This window comes from Alligator mississippiensis, chromosome 7 (genome assembly GCF_030867095.1).
Source record: "Alligator mississippiensis isolate rAllMis1 chromosome 7, rAllMis1, whole genome shotgun sequence".
Taxonomy (NCBI): Eukaryota; Metazoa; Chordata; order Crocodylia; family Alligatoridae; genus Alligator; species Alligator mississippiensis.
Window position 1 is genome coordinate 5,374,361 of NC_081830.1, and position 18,863 is coordinate 5,393,223.

At 52.5% G+C, this 18,863-nt stretch overlaps 1 long non-coding RNA gene across 1 annotated transcript in view; it reads right to left on the reverse strand.

Moving 5' to 3' along the window:
• Window positions 1–29: 29 nt before the first annotated feature.
• Window positions 30–18,863, reverse strand: part of LOC132251329 (uncharacterized) — a 106,739-nt gene continuing 87,905 nt past the window's right edge. Inside the window, exon 2 of the long non-coding RNA XR_009463310.1 lies at window positions 30–1,216. This is a non-coding gene — a long non-coding RNA (uncharacterized LOC132251329). The remainder of the gene's footprint in view (window positions 1,217–18,863) is intronic.

The following is an 18,863-nucleotide window of genomic DNA, read 5'->3' on the forward strand; positions in this document are numbered from 1 at the left end:
TTAAACCAGAAATGAGAACTCATCGGGTGTTCTTTGTGCTACAGTTCATTTATTAGGTGTCAATCTATTTTTTATACATTGATTCTTAGGTCTCAGCATCGCCTGAGTTGGCTGAACTGACAAAAGCCTTTTTCCCAACGTACTGTGAACAACAAGTGAAATTAAGTTACTTTCATTTACTTTATTGTAAGGGATAAAGGCAGCCTTAACCTCCAAGGCAGGAGGCCCTTTCCCCTTGGGCACGACATCCTAGGGCTGGTGAGTATGCTGCCACTACCTGGCATCATTCCCTGAACCTCTGATAGAAACCAGCATCAAATAGAGAGAGACCTGTGGGCCAAATGGGCCTCCCGCCTGATCCATGAATGAATGTCCTACAGCCTGAATTCTCATTTGCTCCAAGACCCCTGAATGTCAGTCACCAAAGGCCCCTGCAATCTAGGAAAAGACAAGCTCCCCACGACAGAACACAAATACCTGAAGTCAGAACGATTTGTCATTTTCCTAAGCTGTTATTTAGGTATTTGGGACTGGTTGGACCTACGGAAAAACTCGAGGGCCAACTCATGCAGTGAGTCAACAAGGCTCTGCAAATAAGGAGAGGCAGAAGGGTCAGATCTCCAGAAAGCAGTGAGAGGAATAAAGGGTTTTACAAAACAGACCCATGAAGGCCTGGGGCTTGCCAGGGTTCTCCCCATCAGCAATCGCTGGCAGAGCAGCACCATGCTACCCTGGGGGAGCATCCTGTGCCTCCTCAATGCCCTCCATGGTAACTCTTCCCCTACCCATGTCCAGGCAGAGTTGGGAGATAGCCGAGAGCACTGCTGGTTCTTACCCTGGTGCCCAGAGAAACCCAGGACAGGATAGGTTTCCAGTGGTTTCATCAGCTGTCATGCAGGGCCTGAGGGAACGTGGTCCTTTGAATGTCCTTTCCCCACAGGTACCCATTTGCAGGTCCAGGTGGTGGAGTCCGGAGGGGGAGTTCAGGTGCCCACAGGATCTCTCTGCCTCCCTCACCTGCCAAACCTCTGGGATCAACTTCATTGCCTAGTAGATGGAGCGGTTCTGGCTCTCCCCAGCCACGGGGCTGCAGTGGGTGGCAGAGACACGCAAAGCTGCCAACAACCATGCCACCAACTACAGCGACATGGTGAAAGGGTGGGTCACCATCTCCAGGGATGACTCCAGCGGCCTGCTGTACCTGTAGATGAATGGCCTGAAGGCAGAAAACACAGCTCTGTATTACTGTACCAGACACACAACAATCAGAGATGTATTTGAGTCTCTATGAAAACCTCTGCAAATGCTCCCTCCCTCCTGGTGATGGCAGAGGGCAGCAGTCACTGAGATAACACAGCAGTCCCAGCCCAGTACTCCTGGATTTCAAGTTCTCCAGGCCTTTCACCACCTGTTTATGTCTCCATGGCCCCAATCCCAGGTCATGCTGGCCCCATCTGGAGCAGAAATAAAGCAGCCCAAGGTATCCACTAGTCAATCCTTTATAGCATGCGTGCACCCCCAGCTTGCCCAGTAGTATTCAATCTGGTCCTCCAGCTTCGGTCTGCTCTCAAGCAAATAGAAATATGCTGTGTTTGGATTGCCAGCAGCAAACTAACTTTTGGTGAGATAGACAGCTGCTCCAGCAACGGTCTCTCCTAGAGAGACACCGCTGCTCTCCCGAGCGCTGCTTTGTACGTCCACAGATTGGGACAGGGTTATCTAGGGCCACACCTGAGCCCATCACTGCAGCATCTCAGCATGTCACAAGCCTGGGGGAGGCCAGGAAGAAAACTGCCAAGTGGGAGAACAGGAAAGTGGGTCTGGGGGGAGTGATGGGTGAATGCCAAGAGGCACAGGCTGGGCTCCAGCACATAGTACTGGGTGCCCCAATGGGCAGGAGCGAAGACCCAAACCAGTGCTGTCTGGGGCCTGTCCGGTCCCTTCCTCACCAAACCTCTCCCACAATGGTGAGACTTGAAGAATCGTCCCCACAGCACTGGTGGAAGCCTCTGGGACTGGCCGGGGTCAGAGATGGAGCCTGTGTTAGGTGGGCCACTGGTCGCATCCAGCCTACCTAACACCAAACCCCAAGACAACACTCATAGCGCAGGGGTCATCAGTGCAGGGCAGGGGGCTCAGGGTACCTGGGAGCATGGTCCCCAGTGCCTAAACCTGCACTCCTGGGGCAGCAATGCAAGCCCTGGCTTAATTCACTGCTCCTGCGGACACCCAAGTGAGGGACAACCCTCAGCCCCAAAGCTCCCAAACACGTTGAGCAGCGACACAGAGTGGGCTGAGAGGAAGGGAAGGGAGCAGGAAGGATTCATGTAAAAAGCAGTCAGTATCTTTGTGGAGACCGCACAGACAGGACCCCACATGCAGACCTCGCATTCAGCCCCTCTGGCCCAGCCCTCCATTGCACTGGACCCTCCTCCTCCCAGGGAGGGGGCTGGAGGGCTGGAGTAGAGCGGGGCTCTATGAGAGCAGAGAGATGCAAATCCAGTGCTGCAGAGGCCTCATAAATGCTGACACCCTCTGGTCCTGCAAGGTTGGGGGGAGCAGGGGGTGAGCAGAGGTCTGTGCCATCCCTGCAGCCCAGCACCATGCTGTCCTGGGGATCTCTCCTCTTCCTCCTCATGGCCCTGTCAGGTGAGTCCCCAGCCCCCTCCCACACCCCACACATCCCTGCACACCTCCAGGGAACAACCACTAATAATCCTCACCTGATTCAAAGGCCAATGGAAAATCTGCAGTGAGTGGTGCCCTGGCTCCGTGGGCTTTGGCAGAGGCTGGCAGAAACAGGATCCTGAAACATGCTTTTTTCTCCCCAGGTGCCCAGTCCCAGGTGCAGCTGCTGGAGTCGGGAGGGGATGTGAGGAAGCTTGGAGACTGTCTGCGCCTCTCCTGCAAAGCCTCCGGGTTCACCTTCAGCAGCTTCTACATGACCTGGGTCCGACAGGCTCCTGAGAAGGGGCTGGAGTGGGTCGCAAGTATAAATGCTGCTACTGCTAACCTCACCACATACTACAGTGCTGCGGTGAAGGGGCGATTCACCATCTCCAGAGACGACTCCAGCAGCACATTGTACCTGCAGATGACCAGCCTGAGAGCTGAGGACACGGCCCGCTATCACTGTGTGAAGCCCACAGTGATCAGAAGCCTGCTGTGCCCAATACAAAAACCTCTGTGCAAACCTCCTGCCAGCTCAAGCCAGCACAGAGCAGCAGCCAGGGCCTGAGCACAGTAGCTTAGGCAGAGGGGGACACCGGGCCCAGGCACACGCCGTGCCCAGGTAGTGGGACGCACAGCGGGAGCACAGAGCACGCAGCCCCTGCCCACTTGGGCAGCAGGGTCCTGGCCACAGCATCCTCCCTCCTCCCTGCAGCAGCTGGCTCAGACACAGCCAGCCAGGAGACCCCAGGGCCTGGACAACTGCCCCAGCACCTCGCACAGCCAGGCTGGATGGAGCTTCTCCAGCACTGGCACTCCTGGCAAACACCCACAAGCCGGGACACAGGGAAAATGTACGCTTCTGATGTAGCAGTAAGCTGCTAACAAGTCCACTGTCAGCCCTCTCTTTTTCAGGGTGAAGAGTCCCAGGTTCCTCAGCCTTTCCTTGTATGCCTTGCCGTGCAAGTCTCTGATCATATGGGCAGCCCTGCTCTGAACTCTCTCAAGCTTTACCACGTCCTTGTGAAGGTGTGGAGCCCAGACTGGACGCAGTACTCCAGCTGCGGTCTCACCAGCGCTGAGAAGACCCGAATAGAGCAGGAGAATCACTTCCTTGCGATGGTTTTGCTGGAGACGCATCAATCGATGCATGCCAGCGTAGTGCTGACCCTGCTGGCTACAGCATCGCACTACTGGCTCATGTTCATGAGGTCAATTATTACCCCCAGGTCTGTGGTGGCAAGGGATGGGGAGCTTTAGTCCTGCTGCCTGATGAGAGGCACCAGTTGCACAAGCACCCATGTCACGAGTTTTGTCTGTCAGCAGCTAGGGGTGCAGTGCCCCTGAACCCCCCTGCACCGATCTCCTTAACAGCTGGCAGGCTTCGTGGCCACAGCAGGGCCTAGCAGCCAGGCCGGCAGTAGTTTCCCTCCCCTCCGCCTCAAGACAGACGCAGTTGCACAAGCACCCATGACACGAGTTTTGCCAGTCAGCAGCCAGAGGTGCAGGCCCAGATCCCAGACACCTGCATCCATCTCCTCGACAGCGGGCAGGCTTCATGGCCTCAGCAGGGGCTGGCATGTGTGCAGTTTTGGCCCTGCTGTGGCTGAACACATACACCACACAAGTGTGGCTCTCAAGGCGAGGGGTGCCGTTTCTCCCAATCCCCTGAAACTATATTCTTGAAAGTTGGCATGCTTTATGCTCTCAGAAGGGGCTATTATTTCTGCAAGTTTTGTCCAAAGCTGGCTATACACGACAAAAGTTATATGCTGTTTCAACCTTCCCCATTAAAGCCTATGGGTGAAACGAGAAAACAGCGTCGAAAAGGTGAAATGTTTCGATTTGCCTCATTTTGTTTCGAGGCTGTTTCGAACGTATCGGTTTCATTTTAGTTTTCTTGTTTCGACCTTGAAACAGGTAAAAATAAAACTGGTGGGGAAATTTTGCACAGCCCTAATGCAGAGGAAGGATGAGACTGTCCATTAGCTAATGCTGTGTGTATTTTCCCATGAGGTGTCCTGTCCCAGGTCACACTGAAGGAGTCTGGCCCGGGGTAATGAAGCCTGCACAGACCCTCAGTCGGACCTGCACCGTGTCCAGGTTCCCTCTCCTTAGCTACACTGTGCACGGGGTTCACCAGGGAGCAGGGCAAGGGCTGCCGTGGGTCCGAGTTATCTGGGGCAGTGGAAGCACTGAGTACAACAGTGCTCTCCAAAGCTGCCTCAGCACCAGCAAAAACACCCCCAGCTACCAAGGGTACCCATGTCTCACCGGGCTCCAGCCTGCCTGGTATTACTCCACAGCTTGGTATTACTGGCCAAAGACACAGAGATTAAAAGCCAATATAAGCCTGCACAAACAAACATCCCTGCGGGACCCACCTGGCATGTGAGCAGCAGAGGCAGCATATGCCATCCCCATGCTCTGCCTACTGGGTCAGACACACGAGGCCTTCTAGATCCCATGAACCAGCCAGTGATTAAATCCAGGTAAGGCTCAAGAGTGATCAGTGGGTCAAAATCCCTGATGGAGTCATAGATTCATAGAAAGTTTGGTCCGGAAGGGACCTCAGGAGCTCATCTAGTCCAACCCCTGTTCAAAGCAAGAACAACCCCAACTAGATCAGCACAGCCAAAGCTCTGTCTAGTTCGGTCTTAAAAACCTCAAAGGGTGGATAGCCCACCACCTTCCCAGGTAACCTGTCCCAGTGTTTTGCTACCCTTTTAGTGACATTTTTTTTCCCTAATCGTGATGGCCAGAACCAAAGAAATTAATAAGAAATACATACGTGATTTTTAGAGCCATTTGGAAATTTTGTCTAATATAAAGCTTGTATTTTTGTAACCTGCAAATGTAACTCGTAACTCTTTGTAAAAGTGACTAGGCCTCAAAGACAAAGCTATAGTTGTAAAGTTAGCTGACCTAATGTTTTTTTCTTGCTCAGAAATTAGCCTTGATGATGATAAAACCGGGTTGAACCGCCTGGCCGACCCAGCACGTTCCAGCAAAGCACGTCTCAAAAAACCATCTACAGAGAGATGTAAAGGGGTTGGATTTAGGCGTAGTACTGTTAATTTCAAACCTGAAGATGCTGCGGTGTAATTTGATTATTGGATAAACCCAAGTCTGGGGAGTAACCTTTTATAATAACTCTTAAGTCCTTTTTATCCCGTAGAGTAACAGCTATAGAACAAGATTGTGCATGGCTCTCAAGCCAACAGATTAGCGTAGGACTAGGTATAAAAAGTGCGTGCATCAGGTGACCGACAGGAAGGAGGGAACAGAACGGTCACTGCTGTTCCACGCCCGCACCCCGGACTCCCCGTGCGAGTGAGGATCGGATCCTGGTCAAGGGAACTTCCCCGGTAATCCCTCTGGCAGTGGCTATTGGGGACGCCCGACTTCTCTGGGATCACCTGGCGCGCTCCCGGCATTGAGGGACTATAGATAAGTTGCCAACCCATGTCTGTCTATTTGTTGTTTTAAACAGCCAGTGGCTGATACTCTCACAGTGCCCAATACTGCATTATCTGACTATCGCATTTATCTTTCTGTTAACTGGTGTGTGTGTGTGTGTCAGCTATAATAAACTTGCAATGATTTACACCCAACCCTGCCTCCTTGATCCGGAACCAAACAACCCAGTGACTAAACTTATGCAATCACAGTGCATCAGGTGAACTGGAGACTCAGGATGAACCAGGCTGATTCCTCCACCAGGGGGCAGCACCTCCCCCACCCACCTGTCACCCCCCGCCCCCCACACCCCCACGCAGCTCCTGTCCCACTGCACCAGCACACGGGGACCCCGGCTCCTTCCCACCAGCAAGGGACGGCACCACACACCCTGCACTGTGTTTGCTAGGCCCCTAAACAGCCTCCTGCCCCCTTCCGCTAAGCATTCCCCACTAGGGATGCAGACACAGCCCCTGCCCCACAGCCTGCAGCCAGGCAGGGCTCAGCTACCAGGGGCTCTCACTACCCTGGGAGGCAACCAAACCCCTCAGGGGTCAGAGAGGGACATGGCGAGTACCGCAACCCCAGGTGTTGGGCTCTCAAATGTGGTTTTAATTTAGGGCTTCAGCACTGAGGCCTTAACCTGGAGCCCAGGCCAGGGAGTGCAGACACCTCTCCCCTCATCTTCCTCTCCCAGCTGCAGGGCAGGAGCCTGCCAGGAGCAGCCAACAGCCTCCCTGCAGCCTGCTGGAGCAGCTGGGCTGGAACAGGCTCCCCCAGCTAGCACTGGCACCTCAGGGAACATCGCTGGTGCCCAAATCCCTACAAAACCCAGGACCCATACCCTAACTCAGGTTACTGACACACAGGCACACAACGTGACCTGCTGGGATCTGGCCTCATCCCTGCCAGGTGCCATCGTCTCCTGTCCACCAGGCAAATGGGGATGTCTTATCCCAACTAAGGAGAGAAGGCCCAAATGGACCAAGGCTGAGGATCAAGGGCCCCTGAGATACTCGTGCCCTGTCATCAGGAGGGTGGAGAAGAGCAGGGAACTGAAGCCAGAGTCCTGCCCACAGCCTGGTTTAGCCATGGATCCAAGCACCGGCCCTTCCCCTCTGTCTGTGCTCATCCCACCCCCTTCTTATGTGCAGAGACTCAGAGCCCTGTGCAGAGAGAGGAGGGCCCTGTGCTGAGCACTCCCAGCCCAGGGCTGCTCACACCCTCCTGGGACCCGCATGCAAATCCCTGTCCAGGGACTCCTGCTTAAATACAGCTTCTGGGCTGTGAAGCCTCAGTCCGTGCCCAGCCACTTCTTGCCTTCTGGGAGTCCCCCTTGTTATAGGGCAACAGAAATGAGCTCCTTATTTCTCTTCCTCTTTCTTCTCTCTTCTCTCCCATGTAGGTTGTGGGGAAGGTTGGTGGGACGCCAGAGCACTGGGGCTTCCTCCCTGGACCGTCATCTTCACTTACTTTCTCTTTCCTTTAGGTGTGCTCTCTGCTGTGCAGCTGGTTGAGTCTGGCCCAGGGGTGGTGAAGCCTGCAGAGACCCTCACCCTGACCTGCACTGTCACAGGCTACTCCATCAGTACTGGTTACGATTGGAGCTGGATCCGCCAGCCTCCTGGGAAAGGGCTGGAGTGGATGGGGTACATATATGCAAGCAGTGGTGGCACAAGCTACAACCCGTCCCTCAAGAGCCGCATCACCATTTCCTCGGACAACTCCAAGAACCAGTTCTCCCTGCAGCTGCGCTCTCTGACAGCCGCAGACACCGCCACGTATTACTGTGCCAGAGACACAGTGACACAGAGCAGAGCAGGGGCTGCACAAAAAGGGGAAGCCTGTTCTTCTTAATGTGGCAAAATTACAACAGCCCAGACAAGGAAGTTTCCACCTGAAAACCTCACATACATGGAGGGAAACTCTAACGGGATCATCCTTGTCCATCTGAGGGTTGTTATAGTTGGGCTTACAACACTCCAGACAGCAAAGGCCTGAGATCTTCGCTGGGCATTTGACAAGACAGAGGTTATCAAGCAGTACAAGTCTCAAGACGACTTCATTACGGATCATTTGGGGGCCTTGTCAGCACGGATGGGTATGGCAGTGGGGCTCCTCCTCACTGCCTGGCCCTGCCTGCCCAAAGGGCCACCAGCACAATACTGAATTCAAAAAACACGTCTTTCCTGCAATTGCACTCACCAAACATTTCCAAAATGCTTGAAGACAAGTACCCAGGTTTTTCTCTGCCACTCCAGTTTTTCCTGCACAGTGTGAAGGTTTGTGAAGTATTCACTCTAATCTCTTGGCGTATATAAATCAGAGTTGAGTATATTAGGACTTGAATTACCAGATCATTCCTCATTCTTTCTTTCAGTGGTGACCTGGAGTCTTGCCTCTCATTTCTTTTGTAAAAGTGCTCCCCTGGGACAAGGAGCTCTTGCATCTCCAGGACCCTTATTTCTCCAAGGACAGGACCCTTCCAGAAACCATCCAAGACTTGCTTTCCCAGCAGCCTGGAGGCATTAGGCACAGCTGGCATTGCCCTGTGCTAGGACCCTTACGTCTCCATCCTCTGACCAAAGCCTAAATACACACAGTCTGCCTCTGGCTCTCAGCACCACTGTGACTCACCGCACCCAGCGAGCCAAGCACTGACTCTCTGCTCCTCTGCACCCAACAGGGACAAGGCTGCCTCCCCCTGGCCTCAGACACCTCCACACCAGAAGGCACTACTCTGCCAGGGGTGGGGACACGTCCCTTCAGCAAAAGGGCAATCAGGGCCCCGGGGCCTGGAGTGGGAGTTGCACAGAGGTGGGATAGGAGGGTCCATTACCTGCTGTCTGTGCTTAGCACAGCTGGTCCCCGTCACAGGAGAAGACAGCAGGGCTGGGGTAAGGCATGGGGGATGCAAATCAGGGGCAGGCTCCCCTGTTTAAATTGCTCTTTCCTGCTGCCCAGACGCCTCCTTCACAGACAAGCCACAGCCCCTCAGGTCTATGCAGTGAGCTGCCAACACCCAAGAGCTTTCCCCAGAACCAAAGAAGGGACTTGGGCACCAACTTCTTGTCTTGGATGCAGCTCTGAAAGGTATTTCATCCTCCCACAGGTGAGGGAGGGAAGCATTGCACAGATGCTGCCCTGATAATATTTCCTTTTATCCTACCCTGTGTCTCAGGTGCCTGGTTCCAGTTGCAGCTGGGGGAGTCTGCACGGGACAGGAGGAAGCATCAAGAGTCTCTGCATGTCTCCTGGAGATCCTTTGAGTTTACTTTCATGGACTGCTACATTGTCTAGGTCCAGCAGGCTCCTGGGAAGGGGCTGGGCTGGGGGGCTGAGATGAGGAATACTGGATCCAGCTAGTGGCCCTCCTTGGCTGTGAACGGGTGATTTACCGTCTCCCAGGACATCTCCCAGAGCCTGCTGCACCTGCAGATGAGCAACCCAAAACTGGAGGACACAACACATATAACTGTGCCAGGTACAGTGATTCAAACCCAATTTAAAGCGATATAAAAACCCAGCTCAGAACTCCCTTTTAAAGGTGCTAGCTGGGGGCAGCCCCCTCACAGAGCACAGCCCTGCACAGAGACAGGAGAAGATGCACGGCCCATGGGAGAGCAAATCACACTCACAAGGCTCCTTTCAATTCCATCAGCCCTGACAAAAACTGTCCCCCGGCCCAGCTCTACAAATATCACTCCTGTCCCCAGGAAATCCCGGGCAGATCCTTTATGGTCTCTTCAGCAGAGAAGAGATTTCAAGAGGGAGCAGTGGATTCAGCCACCTTCCCCACATGGAATAGCCCAGCTTGGTCCCATTACTGGACCCATCATCATGTGCAACAGATTTCCTCACGTGGTTGAATCCTTATGTCCAAGCAAGGGCTGGTCTCTGTGAAAGCATTGCCGATGCAGCCTTTGTTGGAGCCCCTGCACACCCAGCCCCACATGCCCACCGAGGGGCTGGCCCCTGCTGCTTCCTGGGCTAACTGAATAGTGTCCCTGTTCAGCAGGTTTCCAGGGCACCTATATCCAAAGGACTCAAAGCCATATGCCACTGGTCCCCCCTGGGGATACCCCACTCCTAGCCTGGCCCTGTTTGTAGCCTCCTGGAGACCCTCATGCAAATGCCCCCTCTCAGCCGGCCTGCTTAAATATTGGTCCCAAGTTCAGGAGCCTCAGTTCGAGGCCAGCCCGGACACTGCCTCCTCCTGCCTCCTGGGATGTACATGAGCCGAACAACTGAGAAGAACACACTGTGCAGACCTTGAAGCACTGGAAAGCCCAGGAGGATGAATTCAGTCAACACTGTGTTATTCTTCATGACTATGGCTTCTCTCTTCCCTCCCATGTTGGAGCTACAAGAAGAGCAAGAGTGACAAAAGATTAGCTCATACCTTCTACACCCAGAGTCCAAAAAAAGATTAGGGTTGTATCACAGCAGCTTGTTATTCAGTGCCAGCTATCTATCCATCCACACATCCTGGATGGACCAACAGGTGTCTGGATAAATATATATTTATCTAGACAGAGACATGGAAAGACAAAGATTTAGGACTTTAATACATGAAAAACAGTCAGCAAAAAAAGCTCAGTGTTTCTGTTACAGTATTCATTGATTAATGTGTCTTTTCCTTGTTAGCTAAATAGATAAGGGAATAGTTACTCATCTATTTCTCTGTACCTCCGGATACATGAATGGACAGATATGCATAACCACTCCTGTAGAAACCTCGCTTTTTGAGAATTATTTTATTTATATCAAATCCTTGTATCCCTGTCAAATCCTTATTCTATCTATTTACCAGCCTACTTATCAATCATGCCACTAAAGGTCAGGCTTTACTACCTCTATATTCAATGGATGTTTAGTGTTGCTAATGTTTATGGGGAGTAGTGGGGGGTGGGGAGATAATTAGGTGCTATGGTGATTAGAGTTATATTTGTCTCCAGACTCATCTGATTGAGTCTTAAATCTATGAGGCTTTATCAGTTATAGAAACCTTCTGTTTCTTCTAAAATATAATCCCTTGAATAAAACCATACTATCATATTAAAATTGGGCTTGAAGGAACCTTGGAAGGTCATCTAGTCCAATGTCCAGCTTAAGCCAGGATCATCTCTTTCTAAACAATCCCAGAAAAGCGTTTGTCTAACTGGAATTAAAATGTCCATAAAGAGGGATTTTATAACCTCTCTATTCATCTTATATAATGCTTAACCATTTAGGATGTTCTTCCTAATATCTGGCATAACTCTCCCTTCATGCAGCTGGAACCCATTACTTCTTGCCTAGCCTTCTAATGATTTGAGGATAATAAAATCATCTCATTGATGGGTCGATGGAACAGGAGTCAAACTTCCAGTGAAAGAGAGATGGGAAAATAAAAAAAAAAACTGGATTGATTTCTGACTCCCACCTTGTATAATAGTGGTATATCAGACATATAGAAAACAAACCAAAAAAACAATCCCAAAGAGCAGCACCCTCCCTACACTCCTGGCAGCCCCAGGCAATCTTTTAGTATCATTCCACTCTTTGACAGAGATAACGATAATAATACTAATTAAAATTACCATTTTCAGGCCCCCTTTCTGTCCCGGCCCCAGGCAGCTGCCCAGTTCACCCACGCCTGTGTCCAGCCCCATCAAAGAGCCAACTAGAGACAGAGCTCTTGTATTATGATGGGGACTATCACGGTAGTTTCCCATGCTCTACAGAAGCAAGGCGAGTGCTTTCCACTCAGCAAAACCCCTAGGTAAGCTGGATGTGTGTTTTGTACACATCACTGAAGTTGAAAAAAAACCAAAACAGTCGGCTTATAACACAGGAACAGTGATCCCATGTTTAAATTGCACAGGAAGCAGAGGAACATGTTTGCCAGGAAATGCAAAACCAGAAGCAAACCAGCATCTATCTGATTTTTTTGTAACGTCCAATTGCTTATTATCACATTGGTGTGGAAACATTTGTGAATTATCAGTCTGCGTATTTTGTTTGCTGCGTACAAACCAACGTCCAACCTGCCCCCACACTCCCTAAGAACAAGCACAATTTTACTCACCACAGTTTGGGAAAATGCCGCCTCACTTTTGAGATGTTCAGGGGTAGGAGACTGGTCCTTCAGCCACTGGTAAATGACCCCTGGAATTGGTCAAGGTGGCCACACAATCCAGAGCCTTCCAAAGTTGTAAATCCTACTTCTTCTGCCCTACAGAAACCTCACAAAATCACACATTTAGGAAAAAAAAGTGGGGGGCGGGGCGGAGAGAAAACCGCTCCCATGTCTCCCTCTCCTCAGTATCAGGAGAGAAAAAGGAAAAGGAATATAGTGTGAGCAGAGACAACCTTCAGATATCATCATTACAATTGCTACTTAAGAAACTATAGAGCTAGGCAGACATTTAGGTCTTCATAGAAGGCAAATGAGAAAATAATAATTAGACAAGTGGGCAACCTTTCACTGGAGGATGAAGAGGCAATTCCTTCAGTAATTGAAAAGAAGTGGCAATGCCCAATCACATAATACAACATATAAGTGTCTGCCTTTTGAAGAATACATGGGAGTCTCCTTACCAAACATAAAGCATATTATGCCCTTACCATTCTGAACTCCATTTTCTAAATTTTTGAAACGTCTGCCCAAAGCCAACGAGAGCACCCTTTCTCCATAAATTTGAGACTTCTTGATGCTATCAGCACCAGAGACTTGAAACAGTGAGATGGAGGTGGTATGGCCAGTGCCTAGGAGCCATCAAAGAGTGTGTTACTTATGATATCTTGGCTGCTGTATTTGAGGCCTGATGTATCTTTTCAAAATACTTATTGTTGAGAGAGAGACACAGAGATTTCTCAACATCCCTGGGACATTTGTCTCTGGAGTTTCCCCAGTTAATTCCCAGGTGATGACTTATTAAGACTTCTGTGTACAGTGTACAGTCGTACGTCCAGTGTACAGTCATCGGAGAGGTCGCCCGGGTCTGGGGGCATCCGGTTTTGGCACTCCAAATGTACATGTACAGTGTACAGTCATCCAGGTGAATGTAGAAGTCCACATCTCTGTTACTGATTATGTGTATGCCTTTTAGTCACTGGGAGGCTCAAAACCAGAGACATGGACGTCTATGTTCACCTGGACAACTGTACACTGTACATGTATATTTAGAGTGCCAAAACCGGACGCCCCCAGACCCGGGCGACCTCTCCGTGACCTCCAAAAGGTCCTGCGACAACAAAGTCATGCTGAGAAGCAGCATGGAGCCAACCCCAGCTGCTGTGCGCTCAAACAGCACAGCTAGGGGGGCACCCAGGCCATGGGTCTTGGGCTCACTCAGGATCACTCACCAGCCCAGACCCCATACCACCAGTGTCTTAAGGCAACACCTCACCCACAAGGCCAGCAAGCTCTCCTTCCTGGAGATCTGTCAGGTGCGCCTCTTATCTCGATGCCTCTGGGCACAGCAATGAAAGAGTCAGGGGCCCCGCGAGTAAATAACTTCTCCCAGAGACCAGCTTATTCACAGTGCCAGGGTGGGATTTGAACCCATCACTCCCACTCCACAGACAAGCACTTGCCCCACAAGGCCAGCAAGCTTTCTTTCTCAGGGACCTGTCGGGTGCACCTCTTATCTCAATGCCTCTGGGCACAGCAATGAAAGAGTCAGGGCCCCAGGAGTAAAGATCTTCTGCCAGAGACCAGCTTACTCACAGTGCCAGGGTGGGATTTGAACCCATCACTGCCACGACAAGCACTTGCCCCACAAGGCCAGCAAGCTTTCCTTCTCAGGGACCTGTCGGGTGCACCTCTTATCTCAATGCCTCTGGGCACAGCAATGAAAGAGTCAGGGCCCCAGGAGTAAAGATCTTCTGCCAGAGACCAGCTTTCTCACAGTGCCAGGGTGGGATTTGAACCCATGCTACTAAGCCTCTAAGCCAGCACTCTCCCCACCAGGATAGCAAGCTCTCCTGGGAGAAAAGCTGTCGGCTGCGCCTCTTGACTCGGTGCCTCTGGCCACAGCAATTAAAGGGACAACAGGCTGACCGCATTGTAGTACTCACAGTGCCATCGGACTTACCTGGTCCAATGGAGGCCAGCACCTGCTGGCTGTAAGTGAACCAACTTGAAATACATCACTAGTTGCCGGGCAGACTCTATCCCACCAGGAAGGAAGCCCCTCTCTCAGGTATGTGATACCAGTCAGGTAGGCAGAGAGAGCAGGTTTGCCCGCTCCCCCAGGAACGTATCCAGCTCAGGTTACCTAAAGAGACAGGGTAAGGATGTGTCTCTCTGCTGGGCCCTTCCTTATCAAATTGTCACCGAGCAGAGACTTTGGGGAGAGACAAAGGTGGCTTTCTGCCACACAGGGCCCTCAGCCCATTAAGAACAAGCCCTCGTATTGGCCACAGCCCAATACTCATCATTGCCTTTTTTACTCTCATGTTCATGTCACCTACAAACCATAGGCAGAGTGTGTATGGAGGAGCCCTCACACCTCCAGGCAGAAGACCGGGCTCTCTCGGCCTTCCAGCCAGGGCTGCCACAAACACAAGGGGAGCCGGGTGGGATGTGTTAAGGACAGGCCCTGCTTGCTCTACCCCGCGGGACACACACAATCAGTCACACAACAGCCATGGCCCACCTAACTCCCTGAGCCAGGGGAGTAGCAGGGGGTCGACCCCAGGGATGTTCTCTTTCATTGGGGCTTAACCAAGAAAGGAAAGTGTTTCCGAAATGACAGACAGGAGCTGAGAGCACCAGGGCCATTCAGCTCCCGGGAGCTCCAAGGAGGGCATCTGGGACCCTTGGCCAAGACCTGTCCGACTGAGATAACCCCCGCACTCTTCCCCAGCCAAGGCACATCTGAGATTGAGCCCTGTGGCCCAGCACCTGCTCCCCATGGGCCGGCCCTGCCTCTGCCTCACTGCATTAGGCAGGGCTGCAAGTCCCCTTCGCTTTGGGAGAGTCAGTGGAGGGAGGGAGTGGGGCAGGGGGCAGAGGGGGTTGATCTTTCCAGGCAGTGGTGACATGTCCCTCACTCAGGGAACTAAACAGGGCCCAGCACAGTGCCAGGCATGGACTGGATGCAGCAGGAGGGACAGTCCTATTCCCTCCCCCAGCCCCTCTCACAAACTAATCAGCCCTGAGAAGGGATGGCACCTGTGTTTCTTATGGAGGGGGATATGCAAAACAGAGTGACATTTCTGTTTCTGTCTGCCCACCTCTGCCCAGGCTGTACACAGATACCTTCTGCCTCCCCCTGTCCCTGCTCCTCTCCCACCACTCCCAGAGACAGCGTCTGTTCCCACCCCAATGGCCATGGGACTTCGGATCCACCTCCTTTTCATCGCAGCAGCTCTGGAAGGTATTCTCTGCTCTCAGATCATTGCTGAGGCTGATCCACCTTGTTCTACTCACCATAATATACTCATGGTTAAAAGTGACTCTCTTTGCAGGTGTCTGGTCTCAGGTGCAGCTGGTGGAGTCTGGAGGGGCCTTGAGGGAGCCTGGAGACTCTCTGTGCCTCACCTGCACAGGCTCGGGATTTGATTTGAGGAGATACGGCATGGACTGGGTCCCACAGGCTCCTGGGAAGGGGCTGGAGTGGGTTGCAGTCATCTATTCGGACAGCAGTAAAGAATACAACGCAGACCCTGTGAAAGGACGATTCGCCATCTCCCGAGACAACTCCGGGAGCCAGGCACACTTGGACATGAGCAGCCTGAGACCTGAGGACCCTGCTCAGTATTACTGTGCAGCTCACAGCAGTGAGATATCCATGTCAGCTCATAGAAAAAGTTCCTCTTGCCTTGAAAGTAACAGCCACATGGTGACACCCACGGTCTATAAACTACAACTCTCAATTGAGAAAAAGAAAATAGTGCAAGGGAGCTCTGACTGCTCTCCTCCATTTATGGGGGAGGAAATAGCGTGGTATTTCAAGGAAAAAAAACCTGTACAAACACATAGGGACCACTCACAGATGGACCAGATGCTTTCTTCTTCCTCCTGCTTCATCCCAAATTTCACAGCCCCCAACTGATGAACCAAAATGACCCAGGTCCCCCAGATCAGGACACAGTCATCTAAGGTCGGATTGAGCAAAACCTTCGTAATTTTGTCCAGAATATTTACACCAAGAGGATAAACCTGATGGAGAAGGCTCAGGCTTCCTGTTGAGAGGACTGTGACACCCAGATCTTTACTCTGGTCTCCCCCTTTCTCCATCACCCTCTGATGTCAGTAAGCAAGACCAGGTGTTCTGGGATTGGTGCTGGGACAGGGTGGGGACCCCTCGCCCAAAAGTAACTGGGCCTCTGAGCCGTACCCTAGTCCCACCCGGCCCCGATCTGAAAGACTGGACTGTACGGTGGCAACAGCGCACCTACACTTGCAGTATTTCCCACTCACATCTCTTAGGGACTGCCATCACCTAGACTCCCTCCCCTCCCCAACCCAGACTGCACCCCTCTGCCAGGCCCTGAGCTCTGAATTCCTCACTGTGCAGGGACTACATCTCATGTTAATGCTGTCTCAGCCAAGCCCATAGCCCATGTACAAACCTGAGCACTCCCTCTTCTCTCTCAGCCTCCCCCACCCATCTGTGCCTTGCCTGGAGACCAGAGATCCACTGTCTGCCTCGGGGCTCTCTCCATCTCCGCACACATGGCACCAATCAATGCTGTGGATAGTGGCTGGGGGCTGACATTCAAACCCCCTCCCATCCCATAACGGGAACCTTGGCATTGGAGAGCATATCCGAGCCCAGGTAGACCCTGGGCCTGCTGCCTTAACAGGCAATAGACCCAGGTGCACACATGGAGCGGGCTCCAGTGTAAGGTTACCACATGTCTGGGTTTTCCCAGATATGTCCTCTTTTGTGGCCCCCTGTGCTGCGTCTGGGTGGGTTTTCAAAATGCAGGCAAATGTCTGGGTTTTTTGCTGTTCATCTGCTCTCCAAGACGGGCTGTTTGAGGCAAGGTGATTGCCAGTTGGGGGTCATATGCTCCCTGTCCCAGCTCCAGCAAGGTAAAGAAAGAGAGAGAGAGACCGGGCACACACGTAACGCGGGAGCTGCTTGGGCAGCAGGGCTGGTGGGGTGGGCAGAGGTCTGCGGGTCGGGAGTGAGGAGCACCAGCAGGGTTGGGGGAGCAGAGGCTGTGGGTCCAGTGTGGGATACTGGCAGTGCTGGAGGGGCAGGGGCTGCAGGTCAGGAGTGAGGGGCACCAGCACGGGGTGGGAGGCAGGGGACTGCTGTTTGGGAGTGAGGGGCAGCAGCAGGGCTTGAGAGGTGGTGGATGGTCAGTGAGCTAATGGGCAGGGGCAGGGCACCAGCTTGTCACTGCCCCCCACCCCCACCCCCTTGGAAAATCTCACCCTCTGCGGTGCCTTGTCTCCCTACTAGATGCTACACAAGAACAACCTGCTACCTCTTCCCCTAAATCACTCCCATCCCCTAATTTCCTTTCCCTTCCATCTCATCCGAGGAAACCAGCATCCACCAACTTCCCACAGGGGTGAAGAGCAGGCTGTGCACAATCAGGGCCATGAAGCCTTGTCTGGGAGTGGCTGCAATGCACCAGGTAGCAGGGCCTGACACCCCTGTTCACACCCCAGCACAATCTCTTCCCACCATGAGGAGAAAGCAGCTGTGCTGCTTATAGGGTGAGTGAGATGCAAATCAGGGGCAGGCCGTCCCATATAAAGCTGTGTGTCTGGCTTACCGGGATGCACCCACAGAGGCAGCCTGAAGCCTGTGGGGTCTGTGCAGTGACTGGCCATCACCTCCAGAGCTTCACCTCCAGAGCCAACAAAGATGGGACCTGGGCTCCACCTCCTTGTCCTGGCAGCAGTGCTGGAAGGTATTTGGCACACTTGGAGGCCAGGACATGGAGGGGACAACTGCATCGATCCCATCCTGATACTAGTTACTCTTGCTTCATAACTTGGTTTTCAGGTGTCTGGTCCCAGGTGCAGCTGGTAGAGTCTGGAGGAGATGTGAGGAAACCTGGAGACTCTCTGCGCCTCTCCTGCAAAGCCTCTGGGTTCACCTTCAGTAGATATGGCATGCAATGGGTCCGCCAGGCTCCTGGGAAGGGGCTGGAGTGGGTTGCTTATATTGGCACATCCTCCTCTCACATATACTACGCTGACAGTGTTAAGGGGCGATTCACCATCTCCAGAGATGACTCCAGCAGTCTCCTGCACCTGCAGATGAACAGCCTGCGAGCAGAGGACACGGCCCGCTATTACTGCGGAGACACACAGTGATTCAAATCCTATTAGAGCTAATGCAAAAAACCCTGAGCACAAACTCCACTTGTGCCCTGTGCCACAGGAGGCTGCAGGGACCAGAGCAGCACAAGGCCAGGCCCAGTGCTGGAGGGAGCCCACCTGTTGGTGTCAAGGGTTAACACTTTCTTTGACTGCACCAGTCACACATTCCTCTGCATGGGGTTACTGGGTGCACTGGTCTCCACACTCAGCACTGGAGCCAGTCCTGATGGGAGGGCAAGGGCAGGGGCTGCACTCCCAGCTCTCTCTAGGGAGAAGCCTGGGGACTCTCAGTCTCTCCCCTCAGCAGGCAGCTGGCCCATTTTAGTATCATTGGCAAACTTGGACAGTGTGCTTTCCACCCCCTCATCCAAGTCGCTGATGAAGATATTAACCAGTGCAGCCTTGAGGACCAAGCCTTGGGGTACCTCACTGCCCACATCTCACCAGGTTGAGT